We start from the raw sequence: 18,707 nt of genomic DNA on the forward strand, positions 1-18,707 counted from the left end.
CCAGTCCATTTTAGTTCACTGATTCCTAGAATGTCGACATTCACTCTTGCCATCTCCTGTTTGACCACTTCCAATTTGCCTTGATTCATGGACCTGACATTCCAGGTTCCTATGCAATATTGCTCTTTACAGCATCGGACCTTGCTTCTATCACTAGTCACATCCACAACTGGGTATTGTTTTTGCTTTGGCTCCATCCCTTCATTCTTTCTGGAGTTATTTCTCCACTGATCTCCAGTAGCATATTGGGCCCCCTACTGACCCGGGGAGTTCCTCTTTCAGTATCCTATCATTTTGCCTTTTCATACTGTTCATGGGGTTCTCAAGGCAAGAATATTGAAGTGGTTTGCCATTCCCTTCTCCAGTGGACCACATTCTGTCAGACCTCTCCACCATGACCCACCTGTGTTGGATGGCCCCACAGGCATGGCTTAGTTTCATTGCGTTAGACAAGGCTGTGGTCCTAGTGTGATTAGATTGACTAGTTTTCTGTGATTATGGTTTCAGTGTGTCTGCCCTCTGATGCCCTCTTGCAACACCTACCATCTTACTTGGGTTTCTCTTACCTTGAACGTGGGGTATCTCTTCACGGCTGCTCCAGCAAAGTGCAGCCGCTGCTCCTTACCTTGGATGAGGGGTATCTCCTCACTGCCACCCCTCCTGACCTTGAACGTGGAATAACTCCTCTAGGCCCTCCTGCAGCCACCATTCCTTGGACATGGGGTTGCTCGTCTCATCTGGTCCCATCACTCCATGGGAAATATATGGGGAAACAGTGTCAGACTTTATTTTTTGGGGCTCCAAAATCACTGCAGATGGTGACTGCAATGATTAAAAGACGCTTACTCCTTGGAAGGAAAGTTATGACCAACCTAGATAGCATATTGAAAAGCAGAGACATTATTTTGCCAACAAAGATCCATCTAGTCAAGGCTATAGTTTTTCCAGTGGTAATGTATGGATGTGAGAGTTGGACTGTGAAGAAAGCTGAGCACCAAAGAATTGATGCTTTTGAACTGTGGTGTTGAAGAAGACTCTTGAGAGTCCCTTGGACTGCAAGGAGATCCAACCAGTCCATCCTAAAGGAGATCAGTCCTGGGTGTTCTTTGGAAGGAATGATGCTAAAGCTGAAACTCCAGTACTTTGGCCACCTCATGCGAAGAGTTGACTCATTGGAAAAGACTCTGCTGCTGGGAGGGATTGGGGGCAGGAGGAGAAGGGGAAGACAGAGGATGAGATGGCTGGATGGCATCACTGACTCGATGGACGTGAGTCTGAGTGAACTCCGGGAGTTGGTGATGGACAGGGAGCTGCGACAGGCATGCTGCGATTCATGGGGTTGCAAAGAGTCAGACATGACTGAACGACTGAACCGAACTGAACTGCTGTTTAGATGAGGTGTCCTACACAGGGTGCTATTGGTGGTTGGGTGATGCCGGGTCTTGTATTCAAGTGGTTTCCTTTGTGTGAGTTCTCATTATTTGATACCCCCTAGAGTTAGTTCTTGGAGAAGGCAATGGCACCCCACTCCAGTACTCTTGCCTAGAAAACCCCATGGACAGAGGAGTCTGGTAGGCTGCAGTCCATGGGGTCGCTAAGAGTCGGACATGACTGAGCGACTTCACTTCATTTTTCACTTTCATGCATTGGAGAAGGAAATGGCAACCCACTCCAGTGTTTTTGCCTGGCGAATCCCAGGGACAAGGGAGCCTGGTGGGCTGCCGTCTATGGGGTCACACAGAGTCGGACATGACTGAAGTGACTTAACAGCAGCAGCAGAGTTAGTTCTCTGGTAGTCTAGGGTCTTGGCTTCAGTGCTCCCACTCCAAAGGCTCAGGGCTTGATCTCTAGTTTTGAATGCGTCTATATATTCTTTTCTGCTGGTCAGTTACTCCTGTTCGCTCTCAGCTGGTGTTCTGCATGCACTTCTGTGTGTGAATGTGTATTCCTGATGTATCTTGTGCTGTGAAGTGGGACAGCAATCACATCTCTTAGGGGTTTAGTTTTCTTCCAGACCTCTTCATTGGCACTGGGGAAAGCAAATTTTTCTTAGGTTCAGTTCAGTTCAGTTTAGTCACTCAGTCGTGTCCAACTCTTCGCAACCTCATGAATCACAGCACACCAGGCCTCCCTGTCCGTCACCAACTCCTGGAGTTCACTCAAACTCATGTCCATCGAGTTGGTGATGCCATCCAGCCATCTCATCCTCTGTCGTCCCCTTCTCCTCCTGCCCTCAATCCCTCCCAGCATCAGGGTCTTTTCCAATGAGTCAACTTTCACATGAGGTGGCCAAAGTACTGGAGTTTCAGCTTCAGCATCAGTCCTTCCAATGAACATCCAGGACTGATCTCCTTTAGAATGGACTGGTTGGATATCCTTGCAGTCCAAGGGATGTCTAAGAGTCTTCTTCAACACCACAGTTCAAAAGCATCAATTCTTGGTCATGGTGTATGATCTCTTTAATGTGTTGTTGGATTCTGATTGCTAGAATTTGTTAAGGATTTTTGCATCTATGTTCATCAGTGATATTGGCCTGTAGTTTTCTTTTTTTGTGGGATCTTTGTCAGGTTTTGGTATTAGGGTGATGGTGGCCTCATAGAATGAGTTTGGAAGTTTACCTTCCTCTGCAATTTTCTGGAAGAGTTTGAGTAGGATAGGTGTTAGCTCTTCTCTAAATTTTTGACAGAATTCAGCTGTGAAGCCGTCTGGACCTGGGCTTTTGTTTGCTGGAAGATTTTTGATTACAGTTTCAATTTCCATGCTTGTGATGGGTCTGTTAAAATTTTCTATTTCTTCCTGGTCCAGTTTTGGAAAGTTGTACTTTTCGAAGAATTTGTCCATTTCTTCCACGTTGTCCATTTTATTGGCATATAATTGTTGATAGTAGTTTCTTATGATCCTTTGTATTTCTGTGTTGTCTGTTGTGATCTCTCCATTTTCATTTCTAATTTTATTGATTTGATTTTTCTCCCTTTGTTTCTTGATGAGTCTGGCTAATGGTTTGTCAATTTTATTTATCCTTTCAAAGAACCAGCTTTTGGCTTTGTTGATTTTTGCTATGTTCTCTTTTGTTTCTTTTGCATTTATTTCTGCCCTAATTTTTAAGATTTCTTTCCTTCTACTAATCCTGGAGTTCTTCATTTCTTCCTTTTCTAGTTGCTTTAGGTGTAGAGTTAGGTTATTTATTTGACTTTTTTCTTGTTTCTTGAGGTATGCCTGTTTTGCTATGAACTTGTATGAGACAGCAAAAGAGACACTGATGTATAGAACAGCCTTATGGACTCTGTTGCAGAGGGAGAGGATGGGAAGATTTGGAAGAATGGCATTGAAACATGTAAAATATCATGTATGAAACGAGTTGCCAGTCCAGGTTCGATGCACGATACTGGATGCTTGGGGCTAGTGCACTGGGACGACCCAGAGGGATGGTATGGGGAGGGAGGAGGAAGGAGGGTTCAGGATGGCAAACACATGTATACCTGTGGCGGATTAATTTTGATATTTGGCAAAACTAATACAATTTGTAAAGTTTAAAAATAAAATAAAATTAAAAAAAAATTTAACAGGCAACCTAAAAAAAAAAAAAAGCATCAATTCTTCGGTGCTCAGCTTTCTTCACAGTCCAACTTTCACATCCATACATGACCACTGGAAAAACCATAGCCTTGACTAGATGGACCTTTGTTGGCAAAGTAATGTCTCTGCTTTTTAATATGCTGTCTAGGTTGGTCATAAATTTCCTTTCAAGGAGTAAGCGTCTTTTAATTTCATGGCTACAATTACCATCTGCAGTGATTTTGGAGCCCCAAAAAATAAAGTCTGACACTGTTTCCACTGTTTCCCCATCTATTTGCCATGAAGTGATGGGACCAGATGCCATGATCTTCGTTTTCTGAATGTTGAGCTTTAAGTCAACTTTTTCACTCTCCATTTTCACCTTCATCAAGAGGCTTTTGAGTTCCTCTTCACTTTCTGCCATAAGGGTGGTGTTATCTGCATATCTGAGGTATTGATATTTCTCCTGGCAATCTTGATTCCAGCTTGTGATTCTTCCAGCCCAGTGTTTCTCATGATGTACTCTGTATTTAAGTTAAATAAGCAGGGTGACAATATACAGCTTTGATGTACTCCTTTTCCTATTTGGAACCAGTCTGTTGTTCCATGTCCAGTTCTAACTGTTGCTTCCTGACCTGTGTATAGGTTCTCTATAGGTCAGGTGGTCTGGTATTCCCATCTCTTTCAGAATTTTCCACAGTTTATTGTGATCCACACAGTCAAAGGCTTTGACATAGTCAATAAAGCAGAAATAGATGTTTTTCTGCAACTCGCTTGCTTTTTCAATGATCCAGCAGATGTTGGCAATTTGATCTCTGGTTCCTCTGCCTTTTCTAAAACCAGCTTGAAATGACACTGAAAACACCATCTCTCAGAGTTCACTGTCTTCCTGGATGCTCAGCAGCAATTCATATTTTTTGCTGAGTGTCAGAAGCTTTAAAGTAGAAAGTTCAGACAAAGGAAAACATATTTTTAGAACTTACATTTAATCTTCATAATATTGCTAGAACGTACTACGTAGCAGTTGACTTCCATCCTTAAAGAAGCTTTTTCCTTAACTGTTTTTATTTTTAAAGCAGGTCTGGTACATTTATCTTCCACCAATGCAAAGATTTGCTATATCAACTACTGCTTTGGGTTGCCTTTTCTTGGCCCTTGATTTTATTTTTTTGCCTACACTGTTGCTGTGGAAGTCCCCTTTGGTCTTAAATTTTAGAGATTAGATTCCTTATTTCCCCACTACTATAAATATCTGGCTCACCCTTTCAGAAGCTCCTCTTGTTATTCCTCAGTTTTCCAAATCTGCCTTCAAATGAAGTCTACTACCTCCAGGATCGATTCCAGAAGTATCTAGTGGCATCCCTTTGCACTGGGAATGGAAGTTAGGTACACTTTCACTGGCTTTAAAGATATATATATATTTGTGGTATCTGGAGGAAACTCTTCTTATCAATGTTTTACGTAGTTAATAAATGCACCACACCCAAAGGCTACTACTTTAGGAATTGAAAGATAACTATTGCATTCTTTGAGGTTAGACTTCAAAATCTAATGCTTTTCTTGTCTAAAATCTGATGTCTCTCTTAAAAAAAAAACAAACATCAAGTCATCTGATAGAATTTCAGATGCTGCCCAAAGAACCCTATCCTTGTTAGGATTTGGAATTATAATAATTCACAAATAATAAGTCGTGTTAGGCTCTGGAATCTGGGCACTATTCCCAGAGTCAGTGGTGATATTAATGGGCAAATTCTTATCTTTGATTAAGCAATTGTTTTGGTTGAATTGTTGCCATCCATACTGGCATTCACACTTGTTAGCATGTATTTGCAGAGACTAGGCAAGATCCAGAAATAACACTTCCAAGCATACATACGAACAGATAAAATTACTATCATTTTATAAATAAACAGGAATAATAGAGTTTGATATATCTTCATTGTCTAACCTTGCAAGTTGTCTTCCTTTGTGGATCTAGGTATAAACTTTTTTTTGGCAGTGCAATTTCTGGTAATATTTATGTTCACAAGTTTTCTGATACATAGATTAATTTTATAATCAGAAAAAGCTTATCATAGTATATTGCTAAATGAAAACAATTATAAAATAGTAACAGATGGTGGCTATTTAAAAATATACATATATAAAAACTCTAAGATAACAGAATGTAAAGTAATTCCACTTGAGTAATGGAATTATAAATTTTATTCATTATTTCCTAAATTTCTTATAAAAAACATTACTTTGGTAAAATGAACTTATGTTAAGGGGAGTGGAAGTTCTGGCATGCATTACCAGGAAGAGTGTCATACCTCATGATCTCAACTAGCTTGACCTGTGGCTATGTGGCTACTTCCCATCCTAGTTTTTCTTCTCATTTTTTCACCCCTCCCCACAACATATCTAAATCTGCTCTTTTTACTGCTTAGCTCTGAAATCCCCCAGAAATGGTTCAGGCTACCCTCATAGTCAAGGTGAGAGATGTGGAACAAACTAAGCTGTGGCATGAGAAGTGGAGAGACAGGCTTGGCTGGATTGTGGGGATTTTTCTAAGGTGGAAGATTTTAGACTCTGGTGGTGAAGGAGAGGGAAGAGCAGAGATTTCTAATCTGGGCAGCTGGCTGGATGGTGGTGGGAATACAGGAAAGGTGCAGGTGTAGACAAGTTGAGTTTGCACAGCCACAGTCCTGGGGGTGATGTGCAATAGGTGGTTAGGTATGTGGATGCTGAAAGTTTAATAAAGGTCTAGATTTGGGCATGATGAATGCAGGGGTGAGTAGTACTGAAATCATGGAGTGGGTAAGGTCAGCCACAAATGACAGAAAAGAGTAAATCAGGTTGATAGAATCTTGGGGATTCTCCCTTTAAGAGGTAAGGAGAACTCTTAAAAAGGGAGGGTAGGCAGCAACCAGACTTCAGTGGCTGAAATAAATGAATTAGGAGAGTGGAAACAGAAAATATTTAGATATCTCTAAACTGATGGTCTACCAGGCTTCTGTAAAATACTGAATTTGTTGTCAGGATTTAAATTAAGTAAACTTCTCATAAATCTGGATTTCTGGCTTTCCTCAAGAAATAAGGAGATTCAACAACACTGGACAGTTATTTCGATGTGGCAATAACCAGCAGGAATCATATACAAGCTACTTCATAGTTCTTAGATATAAACTTTTTAGAAAGCAAAGCAAGGCAAGTCTAAACAGTGAACTGAAGCAAAACAGATAGGATTTTATCTTCAGTTTTGAAAGCTGATTTTATGACCTAGTGACTCAGGTATATCCACACACTGTGGTTTAACACCTGCTTTTACCTTGTGTATTTCTCAGCAAAACCTTTGTCCAGGCTGGAATTTTGCTCCCACTCCTTGTTCCCCTGTCACTAATGTAATGTTATGCCAGTAACATTTTCTGTGACTCAGTTTTAATCACATCTTCTAAAACTTTTCTCACTCTTCCCTCACATTGTCCTACAAGCTAGAAGAAAACAAAGCAAGGCTGCATGCCTTTATCCCCATCCAAAAAAGTGAGCAGTTTCCTTGGTTCCTAGAGATGGGACATTGTACTGTGGAAGAAGTTATTCAAATATTTATTAAATTATGTAAGTGAGACAAAACAACAGCATCAAAAAGTTACCTGATAAAATGGAAGTCTTCCCTGTACTTTCTTCATTTTGTTTTTCTTTGCTGCTGTTGCTTAAATTTTTAAAGAAACAGCATCAGGTTATAGAGGAAAGAGCAGTCATAGCTATGGCTCTGTGAGTTGGGGACTTAAGTTCTGGTCCTGGCTCCACCATGTACTCACTTCCTAGCTGTGTGACCTTGAAGAAGACTGGCTTTGAGTGTCACTTCCTTCATCTGTAAAACAAGGAGTTTTAGACCAGTCCTGCAGTTTTTAATGGTACTCAGTGGACTAAAAAATGTACTTTAGTGGTTCTAAAAATATCTGATGCTAATTTCATGGATTCTGGACTACATAGTTCTAAGACTACATACTCATCCATAAATCCAATAAAAAATTCCTTTCTTCTAATCCAAATTGTTTCATTGTTTTTAGTGGCTGACATTACAATCTTCTCTCTTTTTAAAAATGTCCTGCAGTTTCATAATTAATATGTCAAGATGTATATTTATTTCTTTTGTTTTTTAAACCCACATTGGGATTTTTAGATCTCAGGATTTGAGTCTCTCAATAATTCTGGAAAGTTCTCAGCCTTTATTTCTTTAAATATCACTTCTTTCTTATTCTACCACCTTTTAAAATTCCAACTAGATACACATTAGACTGTTTCATCCTGTTCTTTCAGTTTCTTAGCCCCTTTTAAGTATTCCTTGACTATATTCCAAGGAATATTTTCAGGTATATTTTCTAGTTTATTGACTCTTCATTTGTGTCTAATCTGTTTAATCAATACATGGAGCTATAATTTCAACAATATGTTTTTCATTGCTAGATATTCTATTTGGATCTTTTTCATATCCATTTGTTCTTTGTTCATGTCTTCAATCTTTTTAGAACACTACCTAAACATATTAAAATCAGCTGTTGTATATGTCATTTGTGATTGTCCTAATACATAAAGTCTTTGCAAGGTGGTTTCTGCTGTCTGTTCCCTTTTGTCTCTCTCAACATGGTGTCTACTATTCTTGTTTGCTTAACAAATCTTGGCTGCAAATAACTAATTCATCTGGGAAATTTTTTTTGTTTAAATGTTTTGCAGCTTGGGATGCAGTTCATAAGATTCATCAAGATAAGATTTGAGTTTGTCTTTCCAATATGACTTGGGATACTAGCAACCTACAACCATTTTATATTTAATTCTATATTTCAGGCTTTTGGAAGCACACAGGTACTGAGTATGATTTCAAGCTGCAAAGATTTGTGGGGGCTGATTTTTCATGTTGTTGTTGTTCAGTTGGTGGGTCATGTCCAACTCTTTGCAACTCTATAGTCTGTAGCATGCCAGGCTTTCCTGTCCTTCACAATCTCCCTGAGTTTGCTCAAACTTAATGTCCACTGAGTCAGTAATGCTATCTAACCAGCTCATCCTCTGTCACCTGCTTCTCTTCCTGCCCTCAATCTTTCCCAGCATCAGGGTCTTTTCCAATGAGTTGGCTCTTCACATCAGATGGCCAAGTAGTGGAGCTTCAGCTTCAGCATCAGTCCTTCCAAAGAATATTCAGGGTTGATTTTCTTTAGGATTGAATGCTTTGATCTCCCTGCTGTCCAAGGGACTCTCAAGAGTCTTCTCCAGCACCATAATTCAAAAGCATCAATCCTTAAGCACTCAGCCTTGTTTATGGTCCAAATCTCACATCTGTTCATGACTACTGGAAACACATAGCTCTGACTGTAAGAACCTTTGTCAGTAAAGTAATGTCTCTGCTTTTTAATACACTGTCTAGGTTTATCATAGCTTTCCTTCCCAGAAATAAGTGTCTCTTAAACTTCATACCTGCAGTACCAACCACAGTGAGTTTGGAGCCCCCAAAAATAAAGTCTGTCACTGTTTCCATTGTTTGCCCATTTGTCATGAAGTGATGGGACCAGATGCCAGGATCTTAGTTTCTTGAATGTTGAGCTTTAAGCCAGCTTTTCCACTCTCTTCTTTCACCCTCATTAGGAGGCTCTTTAGTTCCTCTTTGCTTCCTGCCATTAGAGTGGTAACATTAGCAAATCTAAGGTTGTTGATATTTCTCCTGGCAATCTTGATTCCAGCTTGTGAGTCACCCAGCCTGGCATTTATTTCACATGAAGTACTCTGCATATAAGTTAAATAAGCAGGGTGACAATATACTGCCTTGATGTACTACTCCTTTCCCAATTTTGAACCAGTCTGTTGTTCTATGTACAGTTCTAGCTGTTGCTTCTTGACCTGCATACAGGTTTTTCAGGAAGTAGGTAAGATCTAGTATTCCCATCTCTTTAAGAATTTTCCACAGTTTGTTGTGATCTACACAGACAAAGTCATTAGCACAGTCAATGAAGCAGAGGAGATGTTTTTCTAGAATTCCCTTGTTTTTTCTATGATTCAACAGATTGGCAATTGGCAATTTGATCTCTGGTTCCTCTGCCTTCTCTAAATCCAGCTTGTACATCTGAAAGTTCTCAGTTCAGGTACAGTTGAAACTTAGCTTGAAAGATTTTGAGTATTACCTTGCTAGAATGTGAAATGAGTATTACCTTGTTAGCATGTGAAATGAATATGGTAGTTTGAATATTCTTTCTCATTGACTTTCTTTGGGACTGGAATGAAAACTGACCTTTTCTAGTCCTGTGGCCACTGCTGAGTTTTCCAAATTGTTGGCATATATTGAGTCCAGCACTTTATTTTTTTTAATATAAATTTATTTAATTGGAGGCAAATTACTTTACAATATTGTATTGGTTTTGCCATATATCAAAATGAATCCACCATGGGTGTACACGTGTTCCCCATCCTGAAACCCCCTCCCACCTCCATCCCCATACCATCCCTTTGGGTCATCCCAGTGCACCAGCCCCAAGCATCCTGTATCATGCATTGAACCTGGACTGACGATTCGTTTCACATATGATATTATACATGTTTCAATGCCATTCTCCCAAATCATCTCACCCTCGCCCTCTCCTATAGAGACCAAAAGACTGTTCTATACATCTGTGTCTCTTTTGCTGTCTTGCATACAGGGTTATCGTTACCATATTTCTAAATTCCATATATATGCATTAGTATTGGGGGCAGGAGGAGAAGGGGATGACAGAGGATGAGATGGCTGGATGGCATCACTGACTCGATGGACGTGAGTCTGAGTGAACTCCGGGAGTTGGTGATGGACAGGGAGGCCTGGCGTGCTGCGATTCATGGGGTCGCAAAGAGTCAGACATGACTGAGCGACTGAACTGAACTGAAATGATACAGCAACCTCTTCCAAAATGGCTTAATCATACAGAATCATACAGTGACTGATCTGATCTGATCTGATACTGTATTAGTGTTTTTCTTTCTGGCTTACTTCACTCTGTATAATAGGCTCCAGTTTCATCCACCTCGTTAGAACTGATTCAAATGTATTCTTTTTAATGGCTGAGTAATACTCCATTGTGTATATGTACCACAGCTTTCTTATCCATTCATCTGCTGATGGATATCTAGGCGTGAAATAGTACCTCACTGTGGTTTTGATTTGCATTTCTCTGATAATGAGTGATGTTGAGCATCTTTTCATGTGTTTGTTAGCCATCTGTATGTCTTCTTTGGAGAAATGTCCATTTAGTTCTTTGGCCCATTTTTTGATTGGGTCGTTTATTTTTCTGGAATTGAGCTGCAGGAATTGCTTGTATATTTTTGAGATTAATTCTTTGTCAGTTGCTTCATTTGCTATTATTTTCTCCCATTCTGAAGGCTATCTTTTCACCCTTCTTATAGTTTCTTTTGTTGTGCAGAACCTTTGCTTTTATTTCCAATATTCTGGGAGGTGGGTCATAGAGGATCCTGCTGTGATTTATGTCGGAGAGTGTTTTGCCTATGTTCTCCTCTAGGAGTTTTATAGTTTTTGGTCTTATGTTTAAATCTTTAATCCATTTTGAGTTTATTTTTGTGTATGGTGTTAGAAAGTGTTCTAGTTCCATTCTTTTATAAGTGGTTGACCAGTTTTCCCAGCACCACTTGTTAAAGAGATTTTCTTTTCTCCATTGTATATTCTTGTCTCCTTTGTCAAAGATAAGGTGTCCATAGGTGCATGGGTTTACTCTGGGCTTTCTATTTTGTTCCATTGATCTATATTTCTGTCTTTGTGCCAGTACCATACTGTCTTGATGACTGTGGCTTTGTAGTAGAGCCTGACTTCAGGTAGGTTGATTCCTCCAGTTCCATTCTTCTTTCTCAAGATAGCTTTGGCTATTCGAGGTTTTTTGTATTTCCATACAAATTGTGAAATCATTTGTTCTAGCTCTGTGAAAAATACTGTTGGTAGGTTAATAGGGATTGCATTGAATCTATAGATTGCTTTGAGTAGTATATTCATTTTCACTATATTGATTCTTCTGATCCATGATCACGGTATATTTCTCCATCTATTAGTGTCCTCTTTGATTTCTTTCACCAGCATTTTGTAGTTTTTTATATATATATATATATATATATATATATATATATATATATATATAATGTCTTTTGTTTCTTTAGGTAGATATACTCCTAAGTACTTTATTCTTTTCTTTGCAATGGTGAATGGAATTGTTTCCTTAACTTCTCTTTCTATTTTCTCATTATTAGTGTATAGGAATGCAAGGGATTTCTGTGTGTTGATTTTATATCCTGCAACTTTACTATATTCATTGATTAGCTCTAGTAATTTTCTGGTGGAGTCTTTAGGGTTTTCTATGTACAGGATCATGTCATCTGCAAACAGTGAGAGTTTTACTTCTTCTTTTCCAATTTGGATTCCTTTTATTTCTTTTTCTGCTCTGATTGCTGTGGCCAAAACTTCCAAAACTATGTTGAATAGTAGTGGTGAAAGTGGGCACCCTTGTCTTGTTCCTGACTTCAGGGGAAATGCTTTCAATTTTTCACCATTGAGGATAATGTTTGCTGTGGGTTTGTCATATATAGCTTTTATTATGTTGAGGTATGTTCCTTCTATTCCTGCTTTCTGGAGAGTTTTTATCATAAATGGATGTTGAATTTTGTCAAAGGCTTTCTCTGCATCTATTGAGATAATCATATGGCTTTTATTTTTCAATTTGTTAATGTGGTGTATTACATTGATTTGTGGGTATTGAAGAATTGATTGATTTGTGGGATAAAGCCCACTTGGTCAGGATGTATTATCTTTTTAATGTTTTGTTGGATTCTGATTGCTAGAATCTTGTTAAGGATTTTTGCATCTATGTTCATCAGTGATATTGGCCTGTAGTTTTCTTTTTTTGTGGCGTCTTTGTCACGTTTTGGTATTAGGGTGATGGTGGCCTCATAGAATGAGTTTGAAAGTTTACCTTCCTCTGCAATTTTCTGGAAGAGTTTGAGTAGGATAGGTGTTAGCTCTTCTCTAAATTTTTGGTAGAATTCAGCTGTGAGGCCATCTGGACCTGGGCTTTTGTTTGCTGGAAGATTTCTGATTACAGTTTCAATTTTCATGCCTGTGATGGGTCTGTTAAGATTTTTTGTTTCTTCCTGGTTCAGTTTCGGAAAGTTGTACTTTTCTAAGAATTTGTCCATTTCTTCCACGTTGTCCATTTTATTGGCATATAATTGCTGATAGTAGTCTCTTATGATCCTTTGTATTTCTGTGTTGTCTGTTGTGATCTCTCCATTTCCAGTTCTAATTTTATTGATTTGATTTTTTCCTTTGTTTCTTGATGAGTCTGGCTAATGGTTTGTCACTTTTATTTATCCTCTCAAATAACCAGCTTTTGGCTTTGTTGATTTTTGCTATGGTCTCTTTTGTTTCTCTTGCATTTATTTCTGCCCTAATTTTTAAGATTTCTTTCCTTCTACTAACCCTGGGGTTCTTCATTTCTTCCTTTTCTAGTTGCTTTAGGTATAGAGTTAGGTTATTTATTTGACTTTTTTCTTGTTTCTTGAGATATGCCTGTATTGCTATGAACCTTCCCCTTAGCACTGGTTTTACAGTGTCCCACAGGTTTTGGGTTGTTGTATTTTCATTTTCATTCGTTTCCATGCATATTTTGATTTTTTTTTAAATTTCTTCTGTGATTTGTTGGTTATTCAGCAGCGTGTTGTTCAGCCTCCATATGTTGGAATTTTTAATAGTTTTTCTCCTATAATTGAGATCTAATCTTACTGCATCATGGTCAGAAAAGATGCTTGGAATGATTTCAGTTTTTTTGAATTTACCAAGGCTAGATTTATGGCCCAGGATGTGATCTATCCTGGAGAAGGTTCCGTGTGTGCTTGAGAAAAAGGTTGCCATTGACTTTATTGTTTTGGGTTCGAGTTTATACACCCTTTTTTGTGTTTCCTGTCTAGAGAAGATCCTTTAGCATTTGCTGGAGAGCTGGTTTGGTGGTGCTGAATTCTCTCAGCTTTTGCTTGCTTGTTTGTAAAGCTTTTGATTTCTCCTTCATATTTGAATGAGATCCTTGCTGGGTACAATAATCTGGGCTGTAGGTTATTTTTCTTTCATCACTTTAAGTATGTCCTGCCATTCCCTCCTGGCCTGAAGAGTTTCTATTGAAAGATCAGCTGTTATCCTTATGGGAATCCCCTTGTGTATTATTTGTTGTTTTTCCCTTGCTGCTTTTAATATTTGTTCTTTGTGTTTGATCTTTGTTAATTTGATTAATATGTGTCTTGGGGTGTTTTGCCTTGGGTTTATCCTGTTTGGGACTCTCTGGGTTTCTTGGACTTGGGTGATTATTTCCTTCCCCATTTTAGGAAGTTTTCAACTATTATCTCCTCAAGTATTTTCTCATGGTCTTTCTTTTTGTCTTCTTCTGGGACTCCTATGATTCAAATGTTGGGGAGTTTAACATTGTCCCAGAGGTCTCTGAGATTGTCCTCATTTCTTTTAATTCGTTTTTCTTTTTTCCTCTCTGATTCATTTATTTCTACCATTCTATCTTCTACCTCACTAATCCTATCTTCTGCCTCCATTATTCTACTATTTGTTCTCTCAAGAGTGTTTTTTATATCATTTATTGCATTATTCATTATATATTGACTCTTTTTTATTTCTTCTAGGTCCTTGTTAAACCTTTCTTGCATCTTCTCAATCCTTGTCTCCAGCCTATTTATCTGTGATTCCATTTTGTTTTCAAGATTTTGGATCATTTTCACTATCATTACTTGGAATTCTTTATCAGGTAGATTCCCTATCTCTTCCTCTTTTGTTTGGTTTGGTGGGCATTTATCCTGTTCCTTTACCTGCTGGGTATTCCTCTGTCTCTTCATCTTGTTTATATTGCTGTGTTTGGGGTGGCCTTTCTGTATTCTGTCAGTTTGTGGAGTTCTCTTTATTGTGGAGTTTCCTTGCTGTGGGTGGGATTGTATGGGTTGTTTGTCAAGGTTTCCTGGTTAGGGAAGCTTGTGTCAGTGTTCTGGTGGGTGGAGCTGGATTTCTTTTCTCTGGAGTGCAGTGAATTGTCCAGTAATGAGTTATGAAATGTTTGGGCAGCCTGTATATTGAAGCTCAGGGCTATGTTCCTGTGTTGCTGGAGAATTTGCGTGGCATGTCTTGCTCTGGAACTTGTTGGCCCTTGGGTGATGCTTGGTTTCAGTGTAGATATGGAGGTATTTGATGAGCTCCTGTCAATTAATGTTCCCTGGAGTCAGGAGTTCTCTGGTGTTCTCAGGATTTGGACTTAGGCCTCCTGCTTCTGGTTTTCAGTCTTATTTTTACAGTAGCCTCAAGACTTCTCCATGTATACAGCACTGCTGATAAAACATGTAGGTTAAAGATGAAAAGTTTCTCCACAGTGAGGAACACCCAGAGAGGTTCACAGAGTTACATGGAGAAGAGAAAAGGGAGGAGGGAGATAGAGGTGACCAGGATGAGATGCTGCTAAGTTGCTTGTCGTGTCTGACTCTGTGCGACCCCATAGATGGCAGCCCACTGGGCTCCCCCATCCCTGGGATTCTCCAGGCAAGAACACTGGAGTGGGTTGCCATTTGAGGTGGAATCAAAAGAGGAGAGAGGAAGCTAGCCAGTAATCACTTCCTTATGTGCGCTCCACAGTCTGGACCACTTAGAGATGTTCATGGAGTTATATAGAGAAGAGAAGAGGGAGGAAGGAGACAGAGGTGGCCAGGAGGATAAAGGGGGTGGGGATCAAAAGGAGAGAGACAGATCCAGCCAGTAATCAGTTCCCTAAGTGTTCTCCACCGTCTGGAACACACAAAGAGATTCACAGAGTTGGGTAGAGAAGAGAAGGGGGAGGGAGGAGATAGAGGTGACCTGGTGGAGAAAAAGGAGAGTCCAAAGGGGGAGCGAGCAGTCAAGCCAGTAATCTCACTCCCAAGTGAAAATGGGTACTGAAGATTAGGTTCTTAAAGGTACAAAATTGATAACAAATACCAAAAGTCAAAGATTAAAAATCTAGAGTAGAGTTTAGATTTTCAAAAATACAATATTAAAGAAAAAAAGTCACAAAAATTATAAAATATATATATATATGAAGTTTGTTTTAAAAAATAGGTCTCTCTTTTTTTTTTGAAAAGTAATAGTAGATTACAAAAATGAAAATTAAAGGAGTAATAGAGGACTTAAAAATTAAAAAAACTTTTTTAAAGATTAAAGAATGATAGTAAAAATAGTAAAAATATATCTAGGACTTTCTCTGGTGTTGTTATGGGCAGTGTGGGGTCAATTCATTTTCGGATAATTCCTTAACCCAGCATAAATTTTCAAGATCTATAGGCCCCTTCCTATGTAGTCAGTACTAACTAGGGTTTTAATCATTGCACCTGTCACTTTCAAGGAGGTTCCCTCTGTTTTAGCTTCTTCTGTTTGCTGGTCTCTTCAGTGTCTAATTTCCTCCCTGACACAAGGGGGTGGTGGTAGACACTTTTTTAGGTTCGCTTGTTCAGTCATGCTGTGGGGAGGGAGGGACGCTGCAAACAAATAACACTGGTGTGTGCTCACAGTGTCTCAGCTGGGTTTATCCCCACTCACAGCATGTGTGGTTTTCCAGTCTACACTGCTTAGGCTCTAGGTTGTTCTGCCGGGAACCGTCTGAGGCCAGCCCTGGGTTGTATGTACTTCCCAGGTCTAAGCCACTCAGGTTCAGGTACTTGGGTAGTCCTCAGAGGTGCAGACTCGGTTGGGCCTGCATTTTGTGCCCTTCCCAGGTCTGAGCAGCTCAGGTGACCAGGTGTTTGGCGAGCGCGGTCGCTGTGACTTATTGCCTCCCTCATCCCTGCCGCTTGGCTTTCTGGGTGTACAACAGGCACACCTTCTCAGGCGGATGTTGACCGTGCAAGAAGTCTTGGTTAGCAACAAAGCCTGTTTGCAGTTTGGTAGATAATGCCTCTCTGGGGCCATGATTGCCCCCTTCCGGCTCTGGCTGCCCTCGCCTGCCTGTCCTTTGTTCTGTGAGCAGGCCTGACAGTGTCTTAGGTTAGGGCTTTTCACATAGCTCTAATCAGTCCTTTGTTCTGTGAGCAGGCCTGGTGGTGTCTTAGGTTAGGGCTTTTCACACGATAGCTATCCCACAGTCTGGTTTGCTTTCCCAAGTTAGTTTCCTCAGATTGCCCTCGGGGCATTCAGGCCTGGTCCTTACTCTAAGCAATGTAGCCCGCTTCTCCCTGCCCAGCCCCTGCTTGCTAGTGGCAGGTGCAGGCGTCTGCACTGCTTCTCCACTGGGGGAGTTACCATTGGGCATGTAATCTGTGGATTTTAAGTATTTATTTATTTTTCCTCCTGTTTATGTTGCCCTCTGTGGTTCCAAGGCTCGCCACAGACTCAGTAGTGAGAGTGTTTCCTGGTGTTTGGAAACTTCTCTCTTTTTTAAGACTCTCTTCCCGGGACAGAGCTCCATCCCTACCTCTTTTGTCTCTCTTTTTATCTTTTATATTTTTTCCTACCTCCTTTCGAAGACAATGGGCTGCTTTTCTAGGTCCCTAATGTCCTCTGCTGGCATTCAGAAGTTGTTTTGTGGAATTTACTCAGCGTTCAAATGTTCTTTTGATGAATTTGTGGGGGAGAAAGTGGTCTCCTCGTCCTATTCCTCTGCCATCTTAGGACTGCCCCCCAAGTGCAGCACTTTAAAAGAATCATCTTTTAGGATTTTAAACAGCTCAGCTGGAATCCCATCACTTCCACTAGTTTTTTTTTTTTTCACAGTAAAACTTCCTGTGGCCCACTTGACCTCATACTCCAGGATGTCTGGCTCTAGGTGAGTGACCAAACCACTGTGGTTATCTGGTCATTAAGATATTTTCTGTATAGTTTTTCTGTGTATTCTTGGCACCTCTTCTGCTTCTGTTAGGTCCTCACCATTTCTGTCCTTTATTGTGCCCATCTTTGCATGAAATGTTCCTTTAGTATCTCCAATTAAAGAGATCTCTAGTCTCTTTCATTCTATTGTTTTCCTCTATTTATTTGCATTGTTCACTTAAGAAGGCTTTCTTATCTCTTCTTGCTATTCTATGGATCTCTGCATTCAATTGGGTATATCTTTCCTTTTCTCCTTTGCTTTTCACTTCTTTTCTCAGCTATATGTAAGGCCTCCTCAGACAACCACTTTCCCTTCTTCCATTTCTTTTTCTTCGGGATGGTTTCGGTCACCACCTCCTGTACGATGTTAGGAACCTCTGTCCATAGTTCTTCAGACATTCTGTCTACCAGATCTAATTCCTTGAATCTATTTGTCACATATGTGAGACATGAGGTGGGGAAACCAAAGGGAATAAAACAATACATTGAACTGAATAATTCAAAATGTTGATCACACTAAAACCACAGAGCCAGAGACTAAACAAAGTCAGCTTCTTTAAATGCTTTAGAACAAGCACTGACCCAAGAACAAGAAGACCTGGGTTCTATCAGGTTGAGTCATATAAAAGTGTTATTTTTATAGGTCAAAATTCAGTAGTGCCAGTTTCATAATGCTCAACCCACAGTTCCTGCTACACCACTCTGTGGTGATCTTTGGGATTTGGATAGGGCTTCCACATCTGTCCAGCTGGTGATGCCTGCCTTGCCTAGTTTGTAGGGTTTCTGCAAGGACCTATACAAATTATACAACATTTTATTGAGTGTCTGCTCATGAGTAGTTGCTTGGAAAACAAAAGATGACTAAGGTATAATGTTCGTTCCCAAGGAGATAACAGCCAATGGAGGAAACAAAGAGAAACAACGTTGGATATGATAAGCAAGTAAGGAAGGAAGCAATAAATTCCATTGGATTGGTAGACAAAATCATTTCAATTGAGCTCTAAAGGTTAAGTAGAAGTTTCCCATGTAAAGGGGAAGAGACAAATTTAGCAAGAGGAATAACTTGAACAAGGCATGCAGGTGTGAAAGCGCATGGTAACTTGAGGAACAGTAAATCATCCAGTGGGTCTAAAATGTACAGGGTAATGAGGAAGGGGGTGTGTGAGACCAGAAAGTTTGAAAGGGTGGGTCACACCAGGGTATAAAAATGATTGGATAAGATGCATCTAGAGGAACTGTAAGAAAGCATAGAGTGTTTTACAAATGCTGTTATTTACCT

General features: G+C 39.8%; 1 protein-coding gene across 2 annotated transcripts in view; it reads left to right on the top strand.

Annotated features, from left to right (window-relative positions):
• Positions 1 to 18,707, top strand: part of IL33 (interleukin 33) — a 79,690-nt gene that overhangs the window by 30,161 nt on the left and 30,822 nt on the right. The window contains exon 2 of one of the 2 annotated variants that reach the window (XM_070375863.1): positions 17,336 to 17,387. The exons of the other annotated variant lie outside the window; for it this stretch is intronic. The gene's annotated coding sequence lies outside the window, so the exon portion shown is untranslated. The remainder of the gene's footprint in view (positions 1 to 17,335; positions 17,388 to 18,707) is intronic. 2 annotated transcript variants of the gene reach the window in all.

This window comes from Bos mutus, chromosome 8 (assembly GCF_027580195.1).
Source record: "Bos mutus isolate GX-2022 chromosome 8, NWIPB_WYAK_1.1, whole genome shotgun sequence".
NCBI lineage: Eukaryota > Metazoa > Chordata > Mammalia > Artiodactyla > Bovidae > Bos > Bos mutus.